The 26,945-nt window shown below is 35.1% G+C and overlaps 2 long non-coding RNA genes across 7 annotated transcripts; one reads left to right on the top strand and one right to left on the bottom strand.

The window, feature by feature from the left end:
• Positions 1-1,450: 1,450 nt before the first annotated feature.
• Positions 1,451-17,975, top strand: LOC135329689 (uncharacterized). Of its 2 annotated transcripts, XR_010391258.1 has the most exons (5): positions 1,451-5,142; positions 5,774-5,913; positions 9,027-9,137; positions 13,383-13,469; positions 17,282-17,975. It is a non-coding gene; the product is annotated as an uncharacterized LOC135329689 (long non-coding RNA). The 2 variants fall into 2 exon arrangements; XR_010391257.1 differs by lacking the exon at positions 17,282-17,975 and having other exon boundaries at positions 13,383-14,341.
• LOC112980977 (uncharacterized) lies at positions 11,078-26,940 on the bottom strand. Of its 5 annotated transcripts, none has more exons than XR_003258569.2 (6): positions 24,853-26,940; positions 24,326-24,486; positions 22,975-23,211; positions 21,587-21,722; positions 16,506-16,683; positions 11,078-11,390 (listed from the first exon to the last, which is right to left on the bottom strand). It is a non-coding gene; the product is annotated as an uncharacterized LOC112980977 (long non-coding RNA). The 5 variants fall into 5 exon arrangements; XR_010391254.1 differs by having other exon boundaries at positions 14,410-16,683; XR_010391255.1 differs by lacking the exon at positions 11,078-11,390 and having other exon boundaries at positions 14,354-16,683; positions 24,853-25,026; positions 26,850-26,940.
• Between the last annotated feature and the right edge of the window lie 5 nt (positions 26,941-26,945).

Here is a 26,945-nt window from a genome sequence, read left to right on the forward strand (position 1 = left end):
ATTAATAACAAAATTCCTTTTGATTTAAATGAGAGTAAGTTAGACCCTAAACAAATAAAGTACAGATGAAATACAAATCTGCTATTACTTTCCTCAACCTATGCTATACTGATTTCAGAAACAGGAAAGTGTAAAACATACATAGTCTTCTTACAGTTTTTCTGTTTAGTTTTTCTAAGTATAAATAATTCAAATTAACATTAGAAAACACATATAATGCTACTGATTGTCCTCACTTTCTGTGTCTCTCATTACCCTTCCCAACTCTCTTCTTTTCTTACCTGTGGTAAAAATACTTCAGCAGCATCCAGCTTCTTTTCATATTTTGGTGATGCTGTTTAGAACTTCTTTTTTTAAAAACAGAAATACAAGTAGAAACGGAGCTCAGTCACTGCTGATGCATAATTGAGAGCAAACAACCACAGGTGTGTGCTTTAAAAATTGAGAAAAATGCATTTGAGCTTTATTTCCTTGAATCTGGTCCTAATGTTTTCATCTGTGCCTTCCTAGTGGCTGAGTTGCTTTCAGCTTTCATTTTCTATTACAGAAGCCAACTCAGGAGCATGATATAGCAGTCTACTTTACTTTTTAAATAAAAATTAAAAGTTAAAAGTGACTTGGAAAAAATAATTTCTAGCATTATATAAATATCATGTATGAAAAACTGAATTGCTTTCTCCAAAAAAGAACAGAGCATGAATAGAAACAACATAGAGGTATGAGGACAGTTAGAAGCATGGGACCTTCTTAATGTGAAATATAAGGAGATCTTCTTAAGAAGAAGTATAAGAGATGATCAGGAGGGTCTGTCCCTGCATTATGATGGTAAAAAGGTCCATAAGATAATACTAGATTAGTATATTACCAAGAAATTTAATCAATAATCCTGTTTACCCTATGTTGCAGTAAAGAGTAAAATAAATGTGACGATAACCCACTTGACAAAATTTAACTGTATATTGCATTCATGAGCACTTTTCAAGTTAGTCATAATTGTCCAGTAGAACTCTCTATCACACGATACCACCGAGATAAATTGCTTTAATAATATTCAAAGAAAGGGTTTTAAGGGATGTATTTATTTTGTGGAAAAGAAAATAAGTTATGATGGATGTTAGTCCTCTACATTCATTTTAATAGCTGGTTCCCAGCAAAGATCGAATCAGCAGGTAACCTTCATAGTGTGAGTACTTTTCAATCGGTAAGATATGAAGAGCAGAAAATGAATGGCATTGTGCAAGTAAAGAAGATACTTTCACATGGAGTACACTCATATCTCTGGAAAAAAAGAAAAAAAATAAAATCTGCATAATTTACACTGAATGTTACAGAACAGATGTGGTGATCAGACATGGGGTAAGCATGTGAGCTCCCTCCCCCATTTTCCTCCCCCCCCCGCCAAGAAAATATGAAACCAGATTTTTTGTTGTTGTTGTTCATTTCAGGATGACGTTCTATTAGTCTAATCTATGGAGGTGTTTTAGTCTCAAACAATAATTCGTAGGACTGCTCTGTTTCCTTTTATCAGCTCAGATACCTGCCTACAGATATCTGTTAAATTCAATCATAAAATAGTTTCCATCAAAAGTTACTTAATTCTTTGCTGTCCTCATGACAGATCACCAATCAAAGTCTGATGTCTTGGTTTTTTTAGTATAATTTATTTATTTTTATCTAACAATGACACATGCTTTACAGAGCATGGGGAAAATGTTACTTAGGGTATACATGAAAGTTTAATACATTATGGTGGAGTTCATTGTGGAATACATTATGGTGCAGTTCAAAAAAAGAAAGTAGATGCTTTCTGGCAATTGCATAATTTAAGCAATTTATTGCACACTGCATTGCTAATCTAGTCAGGATAGAAATAAAGCTACCCTAGCATATGCTGTTAGTTTCATTGTTGCAAATAGAGCAAAAATAGCAAATTATCTTAAAGTGAAAATATTCAGTTCATAGAGCTCCTTCAGCTGCCACATCCCAAAATGCAGATATTAATAGGCTTTTCTATCAACTGTACGGTATGTCAGAGACCTAAAAATATTTCCTACAAAAATTCAAACTCAAGTGTCCCCTAACAACATCTAGTGAATCTAGTTTAAAAAAAATCTTGAATTAGATTTAATATTTTAAGATCTAAAATTTTATTGATGGTACTTTTATTTAAACCTGGCTGCATCTGTTTTATGGGAACACAGTATTAACTGCAATACAACATTGTACCTATCATGCTCAGTGACTATACTAGTGTTGCTGCTTAACAAGCACTGACTAGTGAACCTTTATGCTCTGGTTAATATTTTTACATCAGTTTAGACACTTTGAAGTTTAAATCCAACTGACATTTTAGTAAGCTTTTAAGTGTGTACCTTTATTTCTAGAAAGTAGACCTAGATATGAAAAATTCTACTTACAAGCATCAGCGTGAGGCACTTCATCTGAAGGCACTCCTCAGTACCCCAGTTTTATGAAGCTGAGATCTCCTTCCCTGCATGTGATCTCAACCACTGCAACAGGCATGTACAAACAAAATTGGGATTGTAGGGCAGTTCCCTCAAGCATGCTGTCTTTTCTCAGGAAAGCTACAGAACAGTTGTCCAGTAAGTGAATATTTTGCTGGAGAGACCTTCTTCTCCGGTTTTAAAGAGCTAGGTACTGAAGCCTGAGTCACTGCCATTATCACATTCACATGGTAGAAGGATTTGGACAGGAACTGAACTGCTTAAACTAGAGCTAGAAGCTTGATCCTCAAGAGTAGTCCCAAAATGGAAGTCAAATTCCCATAGTCAGTAGCTCCCTATTAGGTCAAATAAAGTAAAATAAACTGAAAAGAGTAAAAACTAATACCCTTGGATGAGCACTTCAAAACTGAAAGTGAATATATATAAACGGTAGCAGAGGATCAGGCTGACAGAGAACCTGCAGATGCTTCACTACTTTAGTAGTGGTTGTGGATTCTGTTGAGGAACAGCATGTTGAACAGAATAGCAAGTCCAATATGCCTGATTATGGAAGGCCAATCTAGCTAACATTAATGCTGCTTATCAGTTAATAACCGATATTATATAGAAAGCATGAGGCTTACAAAACTGTTGTAGAGCTCCCACATTTGTAAGAGGAGGACTTGATACTCTTATATCTGTTATTCTATATCAACATTTATGCTGAAGGGGATTTTTTAAATTACTGTTTTGAGACAGTGACATTTTATATCTATTTCATAATCATTTATAGGATTACACAAAGTACAAGGTCATGGGGAATTAAGTTTTATTTATCTAATATATTACTTTAGCCAATTTACAAGATGTTTTTACAGGTGCTTTGATACCTATACTAGTATTCCTCCTTCATATTTTTGCATGCAAACATCAAAAATTACCTCAAAACCCAAGTTCCCCAGTGAAAAACTATGATGCAAAGGCTCAGGTTCTCTCAATCTTCAACTTTATTACAAAGTGGCAAAAATGTTAAGAAAATTTTTGGAAAACTCTGAGCTATGCTTGAGTCTATAGCTAAAACACCAAGATTTTTTTTCTTCCTTTCATGTTTTATAATTCTAGCTAGGAAATATTTTATGCCATTCCAACATTCTTTTAAATTTAATTTTAAATTTATTTGTTATACGTGGAGTTATACTGTAAAAAATACCATCCAGAGAACAACACAAGAATGTTAGGTTTCTATCAGTATCAATACATTTTTGCGTCAGGTAGAACCTAAAGCCAGATTTTAAGGAATCCTGTATTTCTGTAATTGGACAGTTGTCATATGCTCCATAATTTTCATTGAAATATGTCTTAATTTCATTGTGTAATTTTCATATTTGTACTGGTAACTTTTACAAAAGCATGTCTTATACTAAACAGTACTATATTTCACGCTTGTCATTTAGATTCTTGTCAGTGTTGTAATATAGAAGAGCTAATGGCATATGCCATTCTGAATACTTCATCTATGTTCTTGTCTTTCAGAACTTAAGGAAAGTTAAATATAGGTTTGAAAGAACTTTTTTATGTTGCTATAATTAAATATCTATCAGTATTTCTGTGATGATCATCTGTTACCCTGACCTTATGAAATATGAGGGCTTCTCCCACATTTGGTTAAAATTTGGCCACTCTTTGAAGATATAACTTCAAGTGGTTGTGTCCACTTATCTTACCAGTTCAGGAATTAAAGAGGTAATGGTCTTTTTCTCATTAACTTCTCATTTAGAACAAGCCCTGTAAGCTACAGGTATACTGGCACATTTAATTACCATTCTCTGGTATCCAGAGCAAATAGCTTAGAACGGTCTGGATTCATACTACTAAACTCTCTTACATCCCAAACTAGAGTAGTCCCATGTAAATCGTCTACTGGGAACATACTCTAACCTATGCTAACTTCCAAAACATGCCTAAGAACTGGGAGAGAGGTAGTTGGTCTAGGCCAAAACATGATAGATACTGTTCTAGCAATGGAACAGTACTGTACCAAAAAATCAAGTTTCAGTGCCAAGAAGCGCATCCTGACTCTGTTTAATTTACTAGCATAAATATAACTTTAGGTGAAATTCTTACTATCCCATTGATTCTGAAGGCATTCTTTTCCTCTTTCTCCAGAAGCATCTAATAAGAACATCCTCCTCTGTACCTGACACGTGCCTTAAAAAAAAAAAAAGCCTACTTCAATATTGAGTGTTCAGATGAAGCACCTTTCCTGGATAATTTAGATACAGTCATCACCTCAGTATTACCTTTTTTGCGTTGTTCCATTCTCACTATTACATCCTATTCCACTAGTATATTTGTTGATTATCTTTCCTATAACAAGTAATTTGTGACTTCAGTAATTGAGACACAACAATGTATTGTAATAGAAGGGGTTTTTATGTGTGTAACAGTAATGGAGATCTACATTAAATTGGACTTGCTGTGAGGCTTTTTTAAATCTCTTTATTAAGTTATATATTGAAATGTTGTAATATGATCTTTGTTTACAGAACTGCTAGGTTATTATAGAAATGCAGGTTATTGTGACACATACCACAGTGAAGATCAAACAGTGTAACCTGGAGAGACAGACCACTGCGTTTCTCTGCTTAAGCATGGACTTCAGTTAATCAGTGCCCAGGAGTATCATGATGTTGCTTTGGTAAGCGTTTTGTGCAACTACTATTATGTAATCATAGTGCATAGTGCTAACAATAGATTAATGTTACAATTTGTGTTGGAAAAGAAAAAAAAAGAGGGCTTGTAAGTTAAAATAAAGAAGAAGAAATGTTTTCTACTTGTCATCTTGGTACTATATAAAATTTCCCTACAAATAGGTACAAAATGGCTGCTAAAGTACAGGAATTTCTCATGTCAGTCTGGCACATCTATTTCTAGTAGATTGCAAATCTAAGCATATGCATTTTGCAAGCATAAATATGCCTGAGGTGTGACTGTGCAATGAGGGAGAAGGTGGATCTCATAACAGAGGTCTTTCAAATTCAAATAATTTTCTTTCTTGGTTATCACTTAATAAAACATTGCTTAGAGAAAAAAATCCATATGTATGATGCTGCCTAATCTCCTTTGTCCATTTTGTGGACTTTCTAATTGTTTAATCGACTCTGTTGGGGGAATCAATTAAAATCAAGGGAAAAAGTCAGGGGAAAAAAGAAATCAATCCTTAAAGCATAGTGGAAATCACTAATAATTTTAATTGTTTCAGACCAATTCTGCTTATGTACTAAATATACCATAATAATTTTAATTTCCGCATATTTTTTCTTCTTTAGTGTATGGATTTAATTTTAGGAAGAAAATTTATTCCAAGATGCTGGAAAATGACAGAAAGCTCAATAAATAGGAGAGAAAAATGAAGCCTGTAAACAGTTGTTGTTCTATCCTTCCCTCACCTTTAAGGATGAAGAAACATGTAAGCTCCTGTCAATCTATTAGCATTGAGTAGCACAGTATTCCTTTGGCAGATGTGAAAAAAAAAAATAGGAGAAAAGCATCATCTATGCCGAAGGGGTTTTATCCATTAGAAAATAAAGGAAGCCACACAGAAGTGTTGAGGAGCAGATTCAGAACTTCCAGGAAAATCATGGGTTAGAAACAAACAGAAGTACTAATATAAATTCTTTAGTGAGATTACTGGATAGATGAAGAAGTACCTTTGCAAAATTTCTACAAATTTATCAGGCACAGAGAAGGTAAAAGAAAAGCAAAGGAAAACCTCACAAACATAACTTAATTTTGGATATATTAAAACTGCTTTTGCTCCTTCAGGGTGTAAAACACTGTACATACAAGTGAAACTATATTAAATGTTCACTAGATTTATCATGTTGGGATAAAGGAGTAGTTTGCCATGCAATAATAGATTTATTCTGAAAACTTCAGGGCAATTGGAAAACAACTATGTATAGCAAAAGGCAGACAGGCAAACCATATGTTATAGCAGGGGCAGCTACTGTGAAGGGGAGGTTAAATGCATTAATCACTGAGGTATAGCTCAATTAAAAAGATTTTTATAAGCCATGAAAGATCAGGCTACAATAGGGAACATCATTTCTTGATCCCTGAGCAGACTGTGATACACCAGTGTTGTATGAGCACAGTACATTACCATTCTTAATATGAATGCAGGAGCCACAGTGATACTAGGATAAAGCAGGAGGCAGTAATTACAACAGAAGTATTTTTAATAATCTTTCTTTGCTCCTTATTTATATGTAGCTTGGATTTTCTAAGATATATTTTTATTTCCTGAATTGCTTTTTTTTAATACCTTAACCAAGAAGCTGGGAAGAGGAATACAACTGAAAATGAGTAGAAATATTCCCCATCTACAACAATTGGGCTAAGAAAAGGTGTTACCTCTCTCCACAAACCTTGTCTCACTGGAAATATTTTGCCTGTTTTCTTTCATGCAGTTAATGGAATTTGCATTTTTGGTATTCACTATATTTGCAGTTTTTGGATCCTAAACAGCACATACTGTCTGTGCTTGGCAGACAGAAGAATTAATTTAAAAATAAAAGGGAATGTGAACAAAACTATTTTGTTTTCTTCAATGAGAAAAAGATAGGAACACAGGAGTGTGACTAGAGAAAACAAAGTATTTTTAATGTTGTTGATAGTTATTTCATTTATATTAGTTTATACTAATACTAGTCAGAAAAATACATGGTATTTAAACACAAAAATGTTATGTCACTGTGGTTTTGCAAGCAAAGAACCATAAAACAAAATAAATACTTCATTTTAGAGATTTTTAGTGATGTTCTTCCTAACTTTTGCATAACTTACTGTAAGACTACTTTCTCTAAGAAGACTCAAAAATTACCGCTATAGCTAGATATGAGTAGATGCAAACTGTTATTGAAGTTACTATACCAAACTGAAAATGGTGTAAGTACTGTACTAACGTCAATGGGAATTTATTCATTTATATATGATGAGCTTCTGGCCTGGTGAGGCTTGATTGAGGAAAAAATGTTGGTATGTAATATTAACACGGTATAATATAATACATAATATAGCCCTCTCCCTGTATAGATTATTTTATAGCCAAAAAATATTAAGGGAGTTGCTTTCTTGCCCCCTTTTCTTTTTTGCAAAAGAGTTAAAAATAGCTTTTTCTAAAATGTCTTGGAAGCCCAAGTTTTATTTGTCATTTTCTTTCTGCTTTAAAATGAACATAAAAAAGAAGATAGCACGTTCATACAAAAAAAATACAACAGAAGGTAGGGTCTTTTAAGCTTCATAACTATGCAGTCTGCTTGAATGTATTAGCATTTTTGAAATGATCTATAGCTTTGTCATATTCAGACAAATGGTCAAAAAATGATATAATATTTGACTCTTTCAATGATATTGAAGGAGAAAAATATATTTTATCAGTTCACTCTGTGCATCTGAAGCAAATGGGAATTTTACAGATCACACGGGAAAGCTGTATTTTTCCAGATCACACTAGAAAACTATTTCTTACATGGTGATTCTGTATCGTTTCCTATGCCAAGAGAAAATCTTAACTGGTCCTTCTGACGGCCCTTGTGGATTTAGAGGTTGAGGTGGCTGCTTCATCAACCTTCTAAGTACTCGTAGCATAAGAGTGTCCATTTGTATGCATGGTAAAGAGTCCAGCTCACACTAGTATTTGCTAGTGTGTGCTATTTTGTTTTCTGATTTATTTTTTTCCTCCAGGGGGCATATTTCTGTTCTCTGTACTCTCTGAAAGACATTTCACCAGATACTCTCTCAAAGGACAGCAAGTCCACTTTGGATGCTAAGAACCACTTTTAAGAGTGTTCTCCTTCCATTTAGACACCCAAATAAGGACAAGGTTTTTGAAAGCAGCAAGGATACTGAACTTGTCTGAAAGTATGGGTCTAGCTGTAAAAAATCTGATCCTTTTGATGGGTTTCTGCAAACTGTGTTCAGGTAACACTGTGCACTTAGTGAAATTTAATACTAGAATTTGGCTATCTGGACAGAGAGAGATTAACCATCTAAATGATCTTTGGGGTTTCATGAAGATTTTCAATTCTTTATATACATTTTTTCAGTACCACTGAGTGATCAACTACTGTAATTGAAGCTTATGATTTAATTAATCCATATGCTTCATGAAAGCATTTGGCTAGAAGTAGGTTATGATGTATATTAGACATTAAGAACTTTCTCGACTCCAATTCCAAATTCCCTTTCAGAGGTCGTACGAATTTAAGGTGTTACCTGTTACCTAAATTACATTCAAATTAGAATACTTTAAATCCACAATGTTCCACTGGACCTCAATTTAGGCAAAACTAGTTTTTACTACAAAAAACTATAGCTTTTATAAAATTGATCTTAATCCCTGGATAAAAATGCAGCCTAAATATTCCAGATACTGGGAAGTTACAGGAGGATGCATCATACTGGAAAGAAGTTATTTTCCTCTCCCTGTCTTTGTTTCCCCCACAAAAGAAAGCACTTATTGAAAGTACTTCACCCTATTGAGTTAAATGGCTCTTTATTTCTGTGTTCTTGTTACAGAGCAGAGATTATGGTGATCCACACTGTATTATAAGGAATAGATGTGAAGAAAGAAGATCAGGCTTAAAAAGGATTTAGTCTGGCATGGCAGCAAGTACTCAGGAATGTCAGGTAAGTCTAGGTTGTTTACACATAAAAACACTAGATCTTCTAGCCTCTAATACTGGCTGTTAGCACACTTCCTATGGAACTTTCCTATCATATGGCTACTCCTAAAATGGGTAAGGAAAAATGTCTGCTAGCAGATGTTCTGTTTACACTCTTTCTTTCAGGGCTCTTATCTGCAATGATTTTTTCTTGAGTTCTCTGTGACATTAGGGTGTCCAAAGGCTATTAATCTTCTTTTGGGTCCTTCTCAAACAGTGCTCCCATCTCGTTACACAGTAAGCCACTCTGGTTGCACTGTGGTACAGTTTTTCCTTTCATTGCCATTCTTTGCTCTAGAGTAGACATTTTGTTTTTCCTTCTTGAGGAGCTGCAGGTTGTTGATTTTTCATAGTCTTCCTCCTCCTCACAGTTTGTTTGATAAATACAACGCAGCAGCAACAGCAGCCATGGAACTGAGTGATGCTACTTGCCAGTTACCTCCTGTTGTGGTAAAGCCAGCAGGAATATAAAAGCACAAAAGAATGCTTTTAAAAGAAAAGTAATTTTCTTAAATATTGAGAACTGATTCTCTTAAGATAATACTTGCAATCAGCACCCAGCATGTGCAACAGCCACATTCAGGAAGGGAAGGGAAAATTGGCTGCTTCAGAGAGTTCAGCATAAACCAGACGGTTGGGGTACTGTAGTTCTCCTACACTAAGTTATTAAAAGACAAATCCCGTATGTAACCGAAGCTCAAACTGAGGTGTTCCAAAATCACATACTTATACAGAACAGAAAATAGTTAAAATCTGCATGTTGCTATTTAAAATTTAAGCTCTGATCACCAAACCCATCCATATTAATCTGCATGTATATTAGAGCACATCAGCACATGTATCTTAGAGATGCTTTTTTGCCGATCAGCTTGTAAAGTGGAACACTTTCAGATGCATAGAAATGCATAAGATGCATACAAGTAGAATAAAATAAACTAAGAAGGAGGAAATGAATGAGGGATGGGGGTAAAAGCCAGGATAAAGTACTGCACTAATTAAAATTTGTATTTGTACAAGAAAAAAACATATTGCAATGGAACTATGGTAGTGGTTATGAAATAGATATTTGAAGAACAAGTGAAAGCTACTGAGCTACTGATGAAGTAGTCCTTATTAGTCCAATTCCAGCAATGGTCAGCACTTTAAATACAGAGATGATCCCTATACCTATCACTTCTGGCAGTCAGTTTTAAATGGAACTTAGGGTGTAGTATCTCTGAGTTTATGGAGCAGTATCCCCAAGGCTGCACATTTCCTGTGCTCAAAAACTAGAGCTTCTCCCATGCAACTGTTCATAGCTCCTACATAAATGCTGTGCAGTGCTATTTGTTATTGAAGAAACATAAACTGATGATTCAGTCATTTTAAATTCTGAATTTCTCTACATTTTTTCCCCTTTTTCCATAAGACATTCATTTTGTACTCTGATTTTGAAAGGAAGCTGTCTACAATTTAAAATTGTCTGAAACATTTCAATTTTTATATGCTGTTACATATTTTTGTTATGCAAAAATGCAGACAAAATGAATCTCAAACATTCACTTATTGGAAAGTGTTATTTTTGGTGGAAGTCATTTAATGTGTTGAATACAGATTGCCAGCGGGGGAGAACCTGCCTCACGTACAATCCATCAGAAATTCACTTCATATGCCATTCATATTAGATGAGTAGCTAGGCTGAAGATTGCTTATTTTGTCATGATAACATTAATACAGATTTAAAAATAAAGATTATGCTCTGGCATTAATATGACAGTTCTATGACTGGTCTATGACTGCTCAGATGAAGTGAGAAGTACAGTGACACTTCATTTAGTAAGTAAGAATTGCATTTTTTTTAAGTGGAACTCTTTAAAAAAAAATAATAAGGCTTATCATGCCAGTAAACAGGAACATATTCATTTATTCTTAAATAAATGCATAATAAGTATTTAATTTTCCTCCTGAAGTTATAGTCTCTTTTTCCCAGTTGACAAATATTTTTTTGGAAATGTTCATACCCATATTCTTCTGTCATCTGACAACAGGATCAGCAGAAACGTAAATCCTTCTTTTGAGGAATTGCTTCTTCATATAAAGTGCAGTGCTGCTGCAGATCAAGAGTTTTGATGCAGTCTCTTGTTGCTTTCCCAGCACTAGCATTAGCCTGTCCTTGTTCCGCCTGGTCTATATTTTAATTCTCGCTTTATGGGGCATTTGCAGAGTTCATCTAATTATACTTAAAAAAAAAAAAAACACCTCTATTACAATTACAGAAATGAGAACATAATCTGATGTGCATTTCTTTAGCAGTCGTGCCAGCTTTAGCAGTCCTTGCTATCCCTCTACTCAGTGCCCTACTCATTCATGTATGCTGCTGCACCACAATTCTTTCCATTATGCTGGCACAACTGTTTGTATGGTTGTATGGTGAAAATCAAGAAAGTGATCCAACTGAAAATTACCCCCCCGACATTTCTCCTTCCCTTTTCTTCCCCACACAAAATTTTTCAGTTAGATCAGTTCTCAGTCCCGTTAAACATGTCAGAGCATAAAACACTTGTACTGACACACAGAAGAGAATAGCAGTGAATGACAGGGTAAAATTGCCATTGAATCTCTCATCGTAGCCAAGGAATCTTTTTTCTTTCAGCCTGGTGAGGCTGAAAGAGTCTTTATAGTTGAAACTTCAGATACTAGAAACCAGAACTCCAAAAAAATAAGGTGCCGTTTCAGATGCAGAACAGCACTGTAGATTCATGTTATAATCATCTGTTAACCTCTGCTGCTCTACTGGTATACTTATACTCCTTTCACAAGTACAGTAAAGCATGCTTCTGAGCTATTTTAAAATTTCCTAGTTTATTTATTTACATTTTCCATCTGTGTGTGAGTCATAATTTGAGTAGGTATATGTGTAAATATTGTTGATATTAAATGCATTATCTCTCTAGGAAAAATGAAGGATTCTAATCTAGAAAGTGCTGTCATACAGTTCATTAGAATGTATGCAGAATACATATACTGCAGAATATATATATTTCTGCAGAATAATATATTTTTAAATATAAAATAAACATTTGTGTAATTTTAGTAAAAATTCCTTACATATATGGGGGGAAAAAAAGCACTGTTTTTATCTGACCTCTGTGATAATATTTAAGATGCTGTTGACTAAAAGAAAATGGAACTGGGAGTTCTTAAACATCATTTCCCTTTCTTTCTTCCTGTTGTACTTATCTAGTTTGTAACAAATGAAGACTCATCAAAGCCTGTAGAGCTTGTATATACAGTAGCAACTAGACAATTGGTTTCATCATTTGAGAAAAAAAATCTATTTATTGATTAGCCTGAGTCTTATATTTTAGACAGTGTTATCCTTCTGTTCACTTAGATGCCAGTTGTTTCCAGCCACTCTGTAATATGATCTGCTATTATTCAGAAGTGGTGTATCCTCAGGACAGTAGAGGGCAATAGTGGTTCTTTCTAAGCTGCAACATGATAAGCATTAGATAACAGAATTTAGCATCTCCAATAACCAAAAATGGCCTCCTGCCTATAGCAGAGCGCCTATTGCTAAGGGATTATATCAGCAGGTCTCAGAGTTTCAGTCACATTCAGTATATTGGTTGGCTGGGTTGTAAACATAAACAGTGCCACAAATCCAGAACACTTTCAATCTAAACAGGAATAAAGTATGACAGATGGATGTAGAACACAGATGGAAGGAGGGAGTAGAAAGGCTTCATTGCCACAATCCATATCATACTTGTTACAAAGACAAAATAGCTCAATTTCTGCAGCAGCCAATACAGTATTTATTGAGCTAGAGGCAACTCAAGTAAATCAGTTGCTCAGCAAATTTAGTGCTCAGCAACTTCTTTTGCCCTTTTGGCAGTGAACTGTCTCATTGCCCATATTTTTGTGGGTTTGGTTTTATTTTTCACCTATGGCAATCAGTTCTAAGCATCATGGGCTTTCTCTTATTTTCATTCACCAAACCAAGATTCAAATGTGTAAGCATCTTATGATCTCCATGACCTTTTAAAATAAGGTCTTAAAGGTTTAGTTTAATTCCATGGTGATCTTACTTGGCTTCTTCAAATTTTGCAAGGGTTCAATGTCAGTTAACAAGGTCTTTACTTGTTTATATTGTTAATTTCTTTAACATTAAAGAAGAAAACACAATTCAGATTAGCAAGAAATAAATAATTTTTTTTTTTTTTTTTAGGAAATAAGAACGGAAGTAAAAAAACTACGTGGCTAGCAGGTGTTAACCCTCTGCATACAGTAGCTATCAAGGGTGATACATGCCTGGGTAAGGAATCCCCACCCAAATAACTTTTGTGCAAAACTTCAGTGCTTCAAGCTGACAGAGTTAGTTACACAAACAAGCATGTAGGCTTCCTTATGCTATTATTTTCAGTATTATGCCTCCTCCCAAGACTGAACCAAAAGATATCTTTACCTTGATAAAATGACGAAAGTAACTCTCATCATTTTCACAAAAGTCATACTACAAAAAAAAGCCATGTAGCCATAGATAAGAGATGAAATGAACCTGCATTCTTCTGTGTTACTGGAAACCAGAGCAATATACATTCTATGAAACTGAGATGCCACTTAGGAAATAATAATCTAACATATTTGAACAAAAATCCTATCAAATGGTTTAATAATACTGCCCTACTCTGCAAATGGAAAACTGAAGTAGAGAGGGAAAAGGTTACTCTCCTACTATGCTGGAACAGCAATGGATGTGTTTCAGCTTCTGGCCATATGGCTGCTTCACAGACCATCTTTGGACTTACTATTTGAGCATTTTTGGCAGCACATTAGTAGCACAATGTCCATCTAGCTCTGCATTTTAAATCCCTAAAACCAAGCCAAAACGCAGACACACACATATACTCAGCTAAGAATAATCATATAAAATATCAGGGGAAATATTTGTAATCGCTGTTAGAAACAGAAACAGTCATTACCATGTAGGTGTTGCAGCCTTTTCCTTTGCATCTTTACCAATACTTCTTAGAAACTTCTATTGCTCTGGCAATGATCCCATTGAAACCAAATTATTTGCTATTTAGTGTGGATAAGGGTGGCAGAATTTGTCTCATTCTTACTACTTACTACTATGATCCAGCAATACGTGCTTCTGATATTACCATGTATTGTAAAAGCAAACTTAGAAACATTAGGTATGACATAATATTTATTATACAAGACCCTTTCAGAAACTTACAACTTTTAATTACCTGCAGAGATTTGCACAAGTATGAAGCAATGTCTTGTAGATATTGGGATGACTGCTGGCAGATTTCATTTTTTCCAGAGTATAATACAGTAACACTATCAGATGTACGTTTGCATTGCAGTAGTATAAAAAAATCATTCCAGAAGAAAGACTAGACTGGCTTGAGCCACAGTAAGCAACATGATGATTTGTTGTCACGCTTGTCATCACACGTTCAGTTGTAGCCAGATAAGTGTATTTGTCTTTGAAGCCTACAACAACATTTCTGAAAGCTATGACACAACATTTTTATCTCCTTTTCTTAATAAAGCTCCTTTGCCTGTTGAAAACGAGTATCTTGAATTACTATTCTTCCAGTGTGTTTCTATTCAAGCTTATCTAATTCAACAGCACCAAGCTTTCAGAACCAACAAGAAAGAAATATGGTATATACTTATGTATGTTTGCACATATATATACTTATAAACACACCCCCATATATATATTTTTATATATCTATATGTTTATATACATATAAAGCTTTTATGGTAGAAACAAAACAGTTGGCAAAGCTTATTCATGCAGTGGGATTGAATCATAAACCATTCAAGAGATAAGGCAAAGATTCAGGCTGTTCTCCTAATTTTCTGCAAAACAATTTTTGTCAAATACAATGAACACTCTCTTCAAAGATTAATAAGGATTATTTCTAAATGAATTTACATCTTCAGAAATTCTAAAGCACATATAAAAATAGTAATATGCAGCAAGTAGCATTTGTTGAGATCTGTTGTTATTTTGAAATATATTCAAGTCCACACCCAAACTGCTTTAAAAAGCAAGTTAAAACTAAAGAGCTTTGCTCATAAAACTTGACAAAAGGGAAGATTTATATGAAATATCACAGAAAGCATTTCACCCACATAGGCCATAATTTTCTTGTTTGTTAAATCTCCATCTGTTATGTTGAACTTGCTGTGCTTCAGCTATACCCAGGGGCTTGAGAGGTTAAAAGAAGACAGATAAGGATGAAAACAAAACATTTCCAATTCTAAAACCCTTGTTAAATTTCTAGAGGAAAAAAATGAGTGTAACTGATGGCTTTTGAGCTAAATCAATTTCTGCAACTATTTATTTTATTCAGAGCTGAATTTGCTGTTACTGCTTTGGTTAACTTTTTAATGCACTGTTAAGTCAGTCAGAGATTTACCAAATACTGCACGCAATATGAAAGAAGTTCCAGGAATTTCTGCAAGACAGAACTCTTAGGGCAGAGTTTAGAAATTCTATGGAATCTGTGGAGTTTCACTTAATGCTGACCTTAATTACAGCTGTGAAACGCTGAAGCAGGGAAGGCAAAACTGTAACAAAACTTTTTATTTTGGAGCATTTATGACATGGTACCAAGCAACTCATTCACCACCACTGCATAAGCTGTAATGTTAACTATATCTTTTAAAAATGCATAAAAAAAATTCTACACCCCCAACAGAATTCTTTGTACAGGAACTGCCAAATATGGCAAGGAAAAGGACAATCGCATCTAGTTTTTTACATTTAGAATTTAATACTCTAACCAATGGCCATAAAGAAAAGAACTGTCAACCAAACAGAAATGCAAGAGATGTACAGAAATTTGTGCTAACTAGAGATACAAGTTCTTTACATTCTCCCTGCTCTAGATAATGCAAAGGTGAAGTTTGCAACAATTTATCACTTCCTCCCAAACATCAGCAGAATCCAATCACGTATACAGCTCAAAAGCAAAGGATAAGAAAGAACATGCTGAAATTTTGGGAAGAAACCAGATACTGTTAAAGGGAAGAACAAGAGAATATGGAAATACCTATGGAAATACCATTGTTTACAGTGTAGAAAGAAAAGGGCAGAGGAGGAAAATTGGTAGAAAATCCTACTCTTTTATCCCTCAGCACAAATGCCTTTATATTCAGTCTGTTGATCTTCCACTCAGATTTTTTGTAATCAGATTAGCAAAAATACAAAACCAGCTCACAAATCGTTGTAGATATGTTGCTTATTCCTCTTGTTCATGCCCATATTTGCTTCTTATTCTTTATTAATATGATGGAAAAAAATGTAAGAGGAGATGTACATCACCTTTTGCTGTTTGTTGCAAATCAGAGGTGAATCTTGTTAAATATATGTGCAGTTTCTAAGGATCCTGGTCTTCTCTATTGAGGACTGCAGTAGCATTCTCACATAAAACTAGGTTACACCTGAAGCAGTGAATCACATAGGAGCCTTTTGGCTTCTGATCAGGGCTGTACTCTTCTTCCTTACAATATAAAAGAAAAGTGCTGTGATCTAGTTTGTTTGTCTTACAAAGCTTCTAAATACACAAAATAAACCATACATTCCCTAAAGAACACAATACTATTTTAACTATTTTTTTCTGAGTCATGTCACAATAAAGTGTAATATTTGTATTTTTGCTATGTGCCCACTGACTATTTTAGCATATGTAAAATTTCTACAGCTCCCCCTTCCCAATCAGAAACAATTGGAAAAAATACACCACATTAACTGTTTTGCAGAACAAGGGATTTTTACCATGTTATCATTCTGCAGTAATACTGTGTCATAAAAGCAAGCAAGGTCTCCTTTAGTAATACTTCCCAGTTTACCATAAATAGATATACAATTTAAAGCAAGATAAATGACAATCATCTCATCACCTATTTATATTTTGATTATTTTATTTGAGGGTAAAAATCAACCCATAGCTGGTTTTTCAAAACCATATAGATTCTAACTAATGTTGCTATTCAGAATTTGTGATGCTTATTTAACGTCTACTATTTTTCTGATATTACAGAGCTCCATTCATTTCCTGTAAAGAAATAAGCATCTTCACACCTTCCTTCCCTTTCTAGGCTGAGGAAGCTATACAACTCAGTATTAAGTTTACTCCAAAATCGCTGCAGATTTTGTCTTAAATCTTGAACACAGGAAGCCTCAGAAGCTGCAACGTACCTTTCACTTTACGGATATGATCCATTACAACATGAACCTATGCTTTTTTTTTCCTTGCGGATTCTTTTGAATACTCCCTCTGCCTAAGAACTAGAAATCAGAATGGTTCAGACTGTAAGTTAAATCTTATCCCAAGAAGACAAAGCAATATACTACAGAGTGATGAAAATATAATTACTAGCATTCTTTTTGCTAAAGCTTTCTTTTTCTTTTATATCTGTGCAGCTGGTTTGATTGCTTCAATGCTTTCTCCTAGTATATCCTCTGCATGATGATTTATCCAAGTCTGTTGAACAGTTCCTATTTAATTGATATAGTTGGTTTTGTCTTAGATAGAGTTTTTTAACCATTTATGAACAATTTATTCTTAAGAGAAGTTGCACTTTAAAAGTGTATGTATATAGAAGAATAAAGGAAGGGAGAAAGGTATCTGCCTAGCACCTGATCAAATGCTTGCTCAAAAAAATTCTAACAGTGGCTTGATCCCCCTCTGGTATAGCAAAGGATTTTATTTTCTCCCCTTATTCTCCACTGTTTGTTTTGGCCACTCTACTGTTCACTGTGAATTTAAGATGACATTTTGAATTTTAAAAATTTAACATACTCTTACTTTATTAGTGTTTGATTTACTACAGCTGTTTCTTGCTTTATGATAATCATTCATCTCTGATAGCAAGTAAAAACAAACATCATTACTGTTTCAATTATTTGGTTACTATTTTCTGATATTTCTTGTTAGGGTTTGGTTGTTTTCATTTGGCTTCCATTTCTATGTATCTAATTGCATATTGATTTATTTCTTCTGAGGATATTTTCTGCTGTTCTCATAGCAGATATTAATTTTATATCTGCTGTGATTTTATATCTGCTGTGAGATATTTATTATATAAAAGCTTCTGCAATGTAGTAGAACCTAGTCAGTTCACATGGGGCAGTTACTATGCATGAAGTTGAGGAATTCATCAGTGCCAATATTATGGTATCTCTATCCAAGAGAAGGCTCCTGCAAGAAAAGTAATAAAAGACTTGACAGCCTATTGGATTTTTATGACAGGGAAAAAAAGAGAAAAAAGAAAGTAAAAATCAGGCTCATTAACTGCAAATATGTTAGACCTGGAGCAAAAAACACTTAGTTGTCAAAGGATAATCCCAAAATGCTTGCCTTGTCTTAATTAAACACAACATAGACTGATACAATGCAGAGAATCTACCTAAACTCCCTGCCATACAGTGAATTTCTGCCTAGGCATGTAAGACTATTTGAAATTCTCTGCAGCTTGCAAATTGTACTGAACAGTTGTCAGATTTCTGCATAATGCATTTCAGTCAAGACTTAAGAGGCTCATTTGTAAGTATTTTACAGAAGAGGGGATACTTTGCTGACAAGAATGAAACGTTAAGTGGAAATCTTTGCTTTCGTAGCGTTATTCTAAAACATACCAAAATACACTTTTGGCTTTATTTTTGCCCCAACATTTGATGGAAAATATGTGTGAGAGAAATGAGGCTCTCACCTCTCTTTATTGTGTTTTTTGGACAATCACTGTGAATGACACTATAGTACTGAGTTTTTGTTTCTTTGTAAGTAAGAATTTAGAAGAAAACATGGTAAAGTCTGCAGCTGCTCAGGTACTTAACCTTGATCGTATTCCATTTTTTGCTTGATAATTGTTTGCCTTACTATGCAATATTTTCCATTTCTACACTTTGTATCTATTCTCCGGTAACAGTAACAGTGCACGCAAATCCCTTTTTAGTTACACAAACTTTTAAATAAGGAGGTTTCTGATGGGTTTGAGATTTTTTTAATTTAAGACTGCCATGTGAAGATACAGGATGGGAAATGATGGTGACGAGAACCTGGTATTGCTGTATGAAATTTCAAAGTACCATGTGTCCTGTACAGGCAAAAAATATGCAAGTATATTTTGTTTTCTGAAGCAAAATTTTCCTCAGTGCTTTCCCCCCCCTTCCCTCCCCCCCCCCCAAATGAGGCTATTGGAATATTCAGTTAAATATGTAATCTCTGAACAACTCCTAAAAACAATGGTGCATGCAAAGGTTAATTCATAGGTGTGCCTGGGATACCTCATCCTAGCAAATGCTTGAAAAATATTTACAGCAAATGCTATAACACCAAAGAAGCTAATTAAAGAGTTTATCTAAATAGGGAAGTAAGATTCACTGTCGGTCCAAGACAGTGCAGTTCCACCGTAGCACTGACCACTTTTGCCATCTGAGAATTTGGCTGCAGCGCAATCAAATTTATGGAGTTGAAGATTACAGAAGGAAAAGACTACTGTAGGCTTCAACTTACATCAATTTGGGTGGTTTACTCCTAAGTTTGTCTTCCCACTTTAATATTATTCAGTAATGCATTTGCAGTAAGAACATATTTTCATTACATTCTTAATGTGCTGCTTGATATTATATATACTGTATATATTTCAAAACTTAAAAGGACAAATCTTCCACATCATAATCATTTCAAGGCAACATGCTTTAATAAGACAATGCCTATTAGGACAACCTCAAGCATAACTGTCATTTAAAACCATAAATATGAAGGGAGGAAATGTATACAAGCATGTATTAAGAACAAAAGTATGGTATATGTGGTGTGCACATTTCTTAGCAATAAAGGCACTTTGCAAGTTTCAGGAAACTACATTCCTTTGCTACAGAAGAAAATATTCCAGAAATATTCCATTATTTATAAAACTTTTAAATGCATAGTAATCTATGAGATCAGACATCAACTCTAGTTTATGGTCATCACATCAGCTTCTGTTTGGAATACTATTTTAAAATCAGAATGGGCAGCCCTTTATCAATTAGAGTGCCAAAGAGTAGCAGACTTTCTTAAAAGATTTTGTTTGCTTTCAAAGTTTATTTGGCATACAGTTCATATATTCACCTCATTAACTGTCAAGTATGCTAGCTAAGGATTAATACAATGTCATGCTGGCATTTGATTGCAGAAAGTTGATGGTTACTCATCTTTTTGCTTTTGTAGAAAGCAATTAAAAAAAAACAAGTCTAAAAATTTCCATTGCAAGCAAGGCCAAAAATGTTTATATTTCACATTTAACTTATGAAGATCTGAAAACCAAATATGAATTTGAATCTGTCCAATAGCACATAAGAAATCTTCATGTTTTGAGATTTGCAATTCTTAAGGAGTGATCTTTGTCTCACTGCTGATCGGTAGAGCGTTTGACACAGATTTGCTGAGTTTGCTTACATGTGCACATAGCACTCCTATAGTTCAAACTGCTAGATTTCATTAAGAATAATTAAATATACCTCAGGAACATTGCTAATTTACTTTTCTATATCAACAATGGCTGTATATCCCAGGGAGACTACATATACTGAGAGGAAGGATGATGAAATCAGTCAGTCATTGTGGGGTAAAAGGATGCATTTTCTTTGAATGTTGCAGCCCATATTCTGAAAAAAATTGAGATTCCCTTCCCCCAAATTAAGTTAAAAAAAACCAAAACCACAAATGGATGGACTCAAGCAACACTTGTAGTATATTCAGTTCGGCTATTTTAAAAACATTCCCTCATCCAACAACGTCAAATACAAATCTTGCTACAATCCATACGCAAGCCCCAAGGAAACATATTCTTGGGTGACACTCTCAGCTTTATTTCTATTGTAATTGCATTTACAAACCCCAATCCCAGGCCAAAACTCAACTGTTCTAGCTTCCAGAAGCTATCACTAATGATGCTGAATTTAATCATTGTGCAAATCCATTCTCCCACCTAGAAAGCAAGCATAACAATTCTTAGTGGGGTTTTCATGAGTATGTAAGTGATTGAAAAATCAGTGGGGCTTGTTCTTTTAAGTCACTTCAGACCAGTTATTAATGGCATTTATGTGTCTGGAGATCAAGACAGATACCTGATGGGGACTTTCACAATACTTACCTCCCACTGAGATCTTATTCTCTTACCTCACTTATACGGGCTATTAGATAGTTTAATTAATGAGTGATTCAAGTGCTTTGTATGGTGTTCCACGATCCTTAAGAGAGATGCATGTACCCTGAAAGCATTTTTATTTAAGCCTCTTGAATGCTAAGTCGAGGACTTAGGAATGTCAGCGACCAATTTATCAGGAAATGAAATAGGTTCTGGTAACTTTTCCTGCAAACATTCCAACAATCTCTGTATTATGGAAAGAATTATTACCTGCTCTGCCCTCCTTCCTAAAAATGATGCACTTTTGGGACGAGCACTAATAGGAAATAATCTTTAGATTTCTTCAGCTATTTCATGTCAACTTCTATCATGCCCAGTATGTTGGATTCTAATATTCATAGAAATTCTGCAGATAAGAATCAGTAAATAAAAGTTAATCATATTATGGAAGCAACACAAATCAGAATATAGTCCATGCAATGAAATACAGTGACACAGATAGATAAATGATCCACACGGTTTGGCATGCATGATTAAACTGTCTAGTCCAAAATACAAAAACGTCTAATAACCATATGTAGGCTCCATAATCACATATTCAACAAATGTAAGTCAGCAGGGTCAATTAATTTCATACCTAGTGAAAAGATACAAACCAAATAAAACTGAATAATTCTCTTAAAGTTGAAAGGTCCCCAAGATTTAAAATAATAATACATATTGAAAGATAATAAACTAAGTATTTTTAAAACTGTATATTAGAGCAGGATTTATCTTCAGACTCCCTTATCGTTCCTTCAAAAACTATTAAATTATAGCATGTACACTAGATAGTTAGATTTCCTTGCTTGTTTGAGAAAGTATGTCAATTTATAGGCCCTAAGTAATTAAGACTGCCTTAAAATTTTTATCATCAGCATTAATGTGCAATGCACTGTCAGTGCTGGCTAGATAACTGTCCTGCTGTAACAGCGGGACAGAGCGCTTCTCATTCCCAGCTTTGATAGATTAATATTTTGAGACTGTCCTTCCTACAATAGACAACCAGTAGATAGGGGCTCCTTGTGAAACTGTTTTTCAGTTAAGGGACACTGAATATTTTTAGAATTCTGCTTCTTAGTGTGGGAATGACACATGGTATTTGAGTATGAAATCTTCAGGTTATTGGCGGGGGGGGACACCTTACCTGGCCTTCATAATAATACCAAAAAGCAAGCTTGCATTAATGGAAGCAATTCTTTTTTTTAAGAGTAGGAAGTCCTGTTTTACAAGCTACAATCTGCTTATTTTTAATATGCATATGTTAAAGTAACTAGGTAACTACATACAAAAACTTACAAATCTTGCACTAAATAAAATTAACTTCAAAAGTGGCAAGTGTTTCAAGCATTTGATAAAGTAATACACAAAGTTAAATTATATGGGCCAACTTCATCTGTGGTGTAGCTGTTAATAAATTAATTTGACCCATTATATACAGGTTAAACCAGTTCTGGTGCAGATATAATTTATAAAAGGGCAATAGCCTGTTCAAATTAACAAAGACAATTTAAAGCAACAGAGCAAAAGAAGTATAGATACTTACACACTTTATGTATTGAATATAGAATAACAGTCAAACTAAAGAACTAAGGAAAACGCTAGTTAACTTCTCTCACCTCTGACAAAACTCACCAACACATTTTACTTTTTTCCATTTTGTACTCAAGGAAGAGTGTATGTGCTTGAGTTTCATATAATGAGGAAAAAAAGTCAGAGCTCAGTTTCTTTCTCATGGTACACATGTACACATTTATTTCAGAATGATGTGTGCATCTCAGGGCAGAATGTAACTATAAATCGCTTGAGCATGTGGCTTTGGTGAATCAAGAGGCCATTTGGTGTACTCCTTTGCCCTAAGGATCAAAGATATGATATTTTACTTGTTAAACAAGTAAACTAATGACTGAATTTCTTCATTTAGACTGATGAAGCCTTACTTTTTTCAGCCTCAAGCCTCTGCTAACCTTACTCATATATTTTGTGCAAATGAGGCATAATATTTGGGCAAGAAAATTGTTTAAAAATCTTAAGCTTGGTAACTCTTGGACAGTCCTTCAAATATAGCAAGGCAAAAATTTTGATTTCTCCCTGCAAGTAGCAATAATCTCTATGAACAAAAGTCACACAGATGCTCCTATGCAAGGAGGCAAGAATTCTGAAAGCAAGCGAACTAAAAAGCCAGTCTACGAGTAATGTGGCATACCAACAGCGTAATTGGGTATGAGAGATGAAGGATGAATTCAGGGAGGGCAAAAAGGTGACTTTGCTCCAGCTTCCCTGATTCTTGCTTTTTTGTTAACGAACTCAAGAATAAATAAATATAGTTTTACCAAAGCACAGTTTTGCTGAACTGTTAAAAAACGTCATAAACTCAGTTCTGTATGTATACCGTGGAACTGATATGCTGTAAACAAAAAGGTGATCAGAGTTATAATTTTCTACAGCTATCAAGACTGAGCAGTAATGAGGTAGTAGTATTATGTTATAGCCTTCCTGTAATCTCCTGTTCTGTATGAATTCTCTTGAATATCTCATGCATATTCATTTAGAAATAGCATTAAATATAGAACTTGATACAGGATGGATTTGTTCTGTTACTTTGAAACAAGCATTCACCCCCCACCCCCCAAGATCCTACAGCCAAAAATTTGATTTAAGAGTTTGAATTGCTCTTTAAAAGCAAATAATAGGGTTTTTTTGGTTTTTCTGTTTTTTTAAACAGACTTGTAATGAATCATCCATTAAGGCTGTATACTGTACCTCTCAAACTTACTTCATTCTGGAACCTCCAGTTCCATATATATATACTACAAGTTTTTCTAGATGACCTTGAGGTGTAGACAAAGAATAGAATAGCACTGTTTTCTCTAAGTCCTGAAACCACTATGATTTGCACTAAAAGATCTATTTTGATAAGATCCTGGACACTAAGGTAAAGGTTTGCTATGAACAGTAAAACAAGCTTACCATTTCTGTGGACATCTGGATAACAGAGCAGGTTATAGGGTAGATTGGCAGGTACATAATTTGAATATTAATTTTAGGTACAGCCTCAAACAGTAGCACTTGATCAGCTATGTTTAGAGTTTTAGACTGAAGGCTTTTTGAAAGAAACTGTTTCTTCACACCTGTCAAGTAAAACACCGGTTTTATTTATAAAATATTAAAATTAATAAAACAATCCAAAAGGACTGTGAAACTCATTGTTGTTGCTGGAAAAAAAGCTGATTTTCTGTATGACATCTTTTGAGAAGATGCTTGAAACTATATTGCCATCTGCTGTGTCAAATAGAAATCCAAAGCAGTTCTGTTTGGCTATTTTATTAAAAATGCTGTAGGCATCAAACTAGATTCTTTTCTTTCAGAAATAAGCATAGAAAGGAATGAAAAAATAAATTTTAAAATCATGAAGGATCATTTAGGGCCAACTCTCTGTTTTGCCTGGCAATGAATGGTCAAGAAAGAAAGAGATGAGTAAATAAGAAGGAAATTACCAGTGAATATTGCTTAGCTAGTGCCTTGCCCATCATGGAACACATTCTCTTGCAGCTCTTTCTACATAGTGATGAGATATATAGGGTTGGGATGAAATCACAGATACCAGATTCATCACAGTGAGTAGCCACCATCTGAAGCCACTTATTACAGATGCAATGTTCTGAAAAATACTGTGAATACTGCAAGTTGACTTGGAAGAAGTAAATAGTTCGGTCTTCTGCATCTCCTTTAGCCAAGAGGTGATTGTCTATAGAAAACTAGGATTTAGCCTCTCTACAGTAATGTTATATTTCAATGAATAAAGTTCTGGAAGAAGCAGGATGCTGAAAGAAGTGGAATAAGTGGTTCAGTTTTATTTAACAACTCATTTTTAGTGTTTTGAGGGTAAGTAAAGAGAACATAAATTAATTGGTATATAAACATTGGTAAAATTAATTAGAAGGGATTGTGAATACCAATAGAGACGAAAAAAGATTAAAAGATGTACACATTAGAAGTATGAATCCTAACTAACACAAGCAGGTAAAAAAAAAACCCTGAAACACTAGTATACCATTAAATAAAAGAAGGAAGTTAATTAAAAAGGCACAGCTTAGAGCAGTATTTCTGGGACAGGGTTAGTAATAAAAGAAAAAAAAAAGTTGCTACGTGGAGCAGTAAAAGAACTGCTGTTATTGGACTGTACACAAGAAGACACATGGTCCCTGTTCAAAATATGCTACAGTCCACACTGAACAAACAATGCAGTGCTTGATGCATGAGAACCCAATCTCAGTGTTGTTTTGGGAGAGCATCTTACAATGGACTTTTAATAAGAAACGTGTTCTTCGGTTTTGTTTTTATTGAATGTTCATTCTTGTCTGGTGACTGAAATGTGTTAATTTTACATGAAGACATCTGAAGCAGTTCAGAAGAAAGTCGATTTTGAGTACACATTAAATTCAGCCTATTCTATTATTGCTTATTTGTTTTGTGGTCTTACAAGGGCAAAACTCCCATTATTGTCACCTGGACTATGCCCCTACATACGACACATTTGGCCAGAGAAAATTAAGTACTTCCAATTCTAGAAGCAACACCATTCAAGATAGTTCCTAAGGTCTTAACTTCCTTTGAAATGAAAGATTTCAGTAAGCATTTAGTTTTAAGCATAAGCTTAAATGCCATCTTGAATAGAAAAGATCTATGCAGGCACTGAAGCATTTTGTTGAATCTGACTATATTAACACAACCAAATCCTTATTACTTAAGTTGAAGTCACTTTTCCTGAAAATGAGGCAAGAGTGTAAGAATGTGGATTAATTTAATTTGCACGTATACACACCCTGTTATTCAAGAAGCTGTATCTACAAAACAAGATTAGATAGTGCTTAATGTTCAACACCAGAAATGCTTCTCAGGACAGCGCAGACGGAAATATGCGCAGCCACCACCACCAGCAACATGGCTTGGGAGACACCACCAAATAGAGTGATGATCACCAAGTGTGAGATCATGCAGTACCACGTAAATAGTCTAAAGTAAAGCAAGTCCCAAAGAGTCTGCTGAACGCAAGTTCTCATTACGGACAGTAAAAGAAAAACGCCCTACGAGAAAGCCGGCCTTCATGCGGGCGCCTCAGTTACAGGACACCCAACTGCCACCTCGCCGCGGGCTCCTCACCGCGCCGGCCGGCCTAGCCGGGACAGGGCAGAGCTGCGTGCCCTCCCTCGCCCGGCTGCCTCCATCCCCAGCGACCTCCCGCTTCTCAGCTCTCCTCTTTTGGGGAGATTTTGAAGCCCCGGGTGCCCCGCGCAGCTTCGCACGGGCGCGGGCCCGACGGCCGCCAACCGCAGCCATCGCCTCCCTCGCCTTCAGCCACGCGCCCCTCTTCCCTGCTTTCCCCCTCTCTGCTTTCTCAAAACGCCACCAAAAGAAAAGAAAAAGAAAAGAAAAAAGAAAAGAGAACAAAGAAAAGAGAAAAAAGAGAGCGAGAGCGCGCAGCAGCCACCACCTCGCACCCCGCAGAGCCCGTCCCGTCGCGCCGGCGGCAGGGGGGCGCCTGAGCGTGGCGCCGGCACTCCCTCCCCCACGGCACCTCCCTCGGCCG

Source organism: Dromaius novaehollandiae, chromosome 12 (assembly GCF_036370855.1).
Source record: "Dromaius novaehollandiae isolate bDroNov1 chromosome 12, bDroNov1.hap1, whole genome shotgun sequence".
NCBI lineage: Eukaryota > Metazoa > Chordata > Aves > Casuariiformes > Dromaiidae > Dromaius > Dromaius novaehollandiae.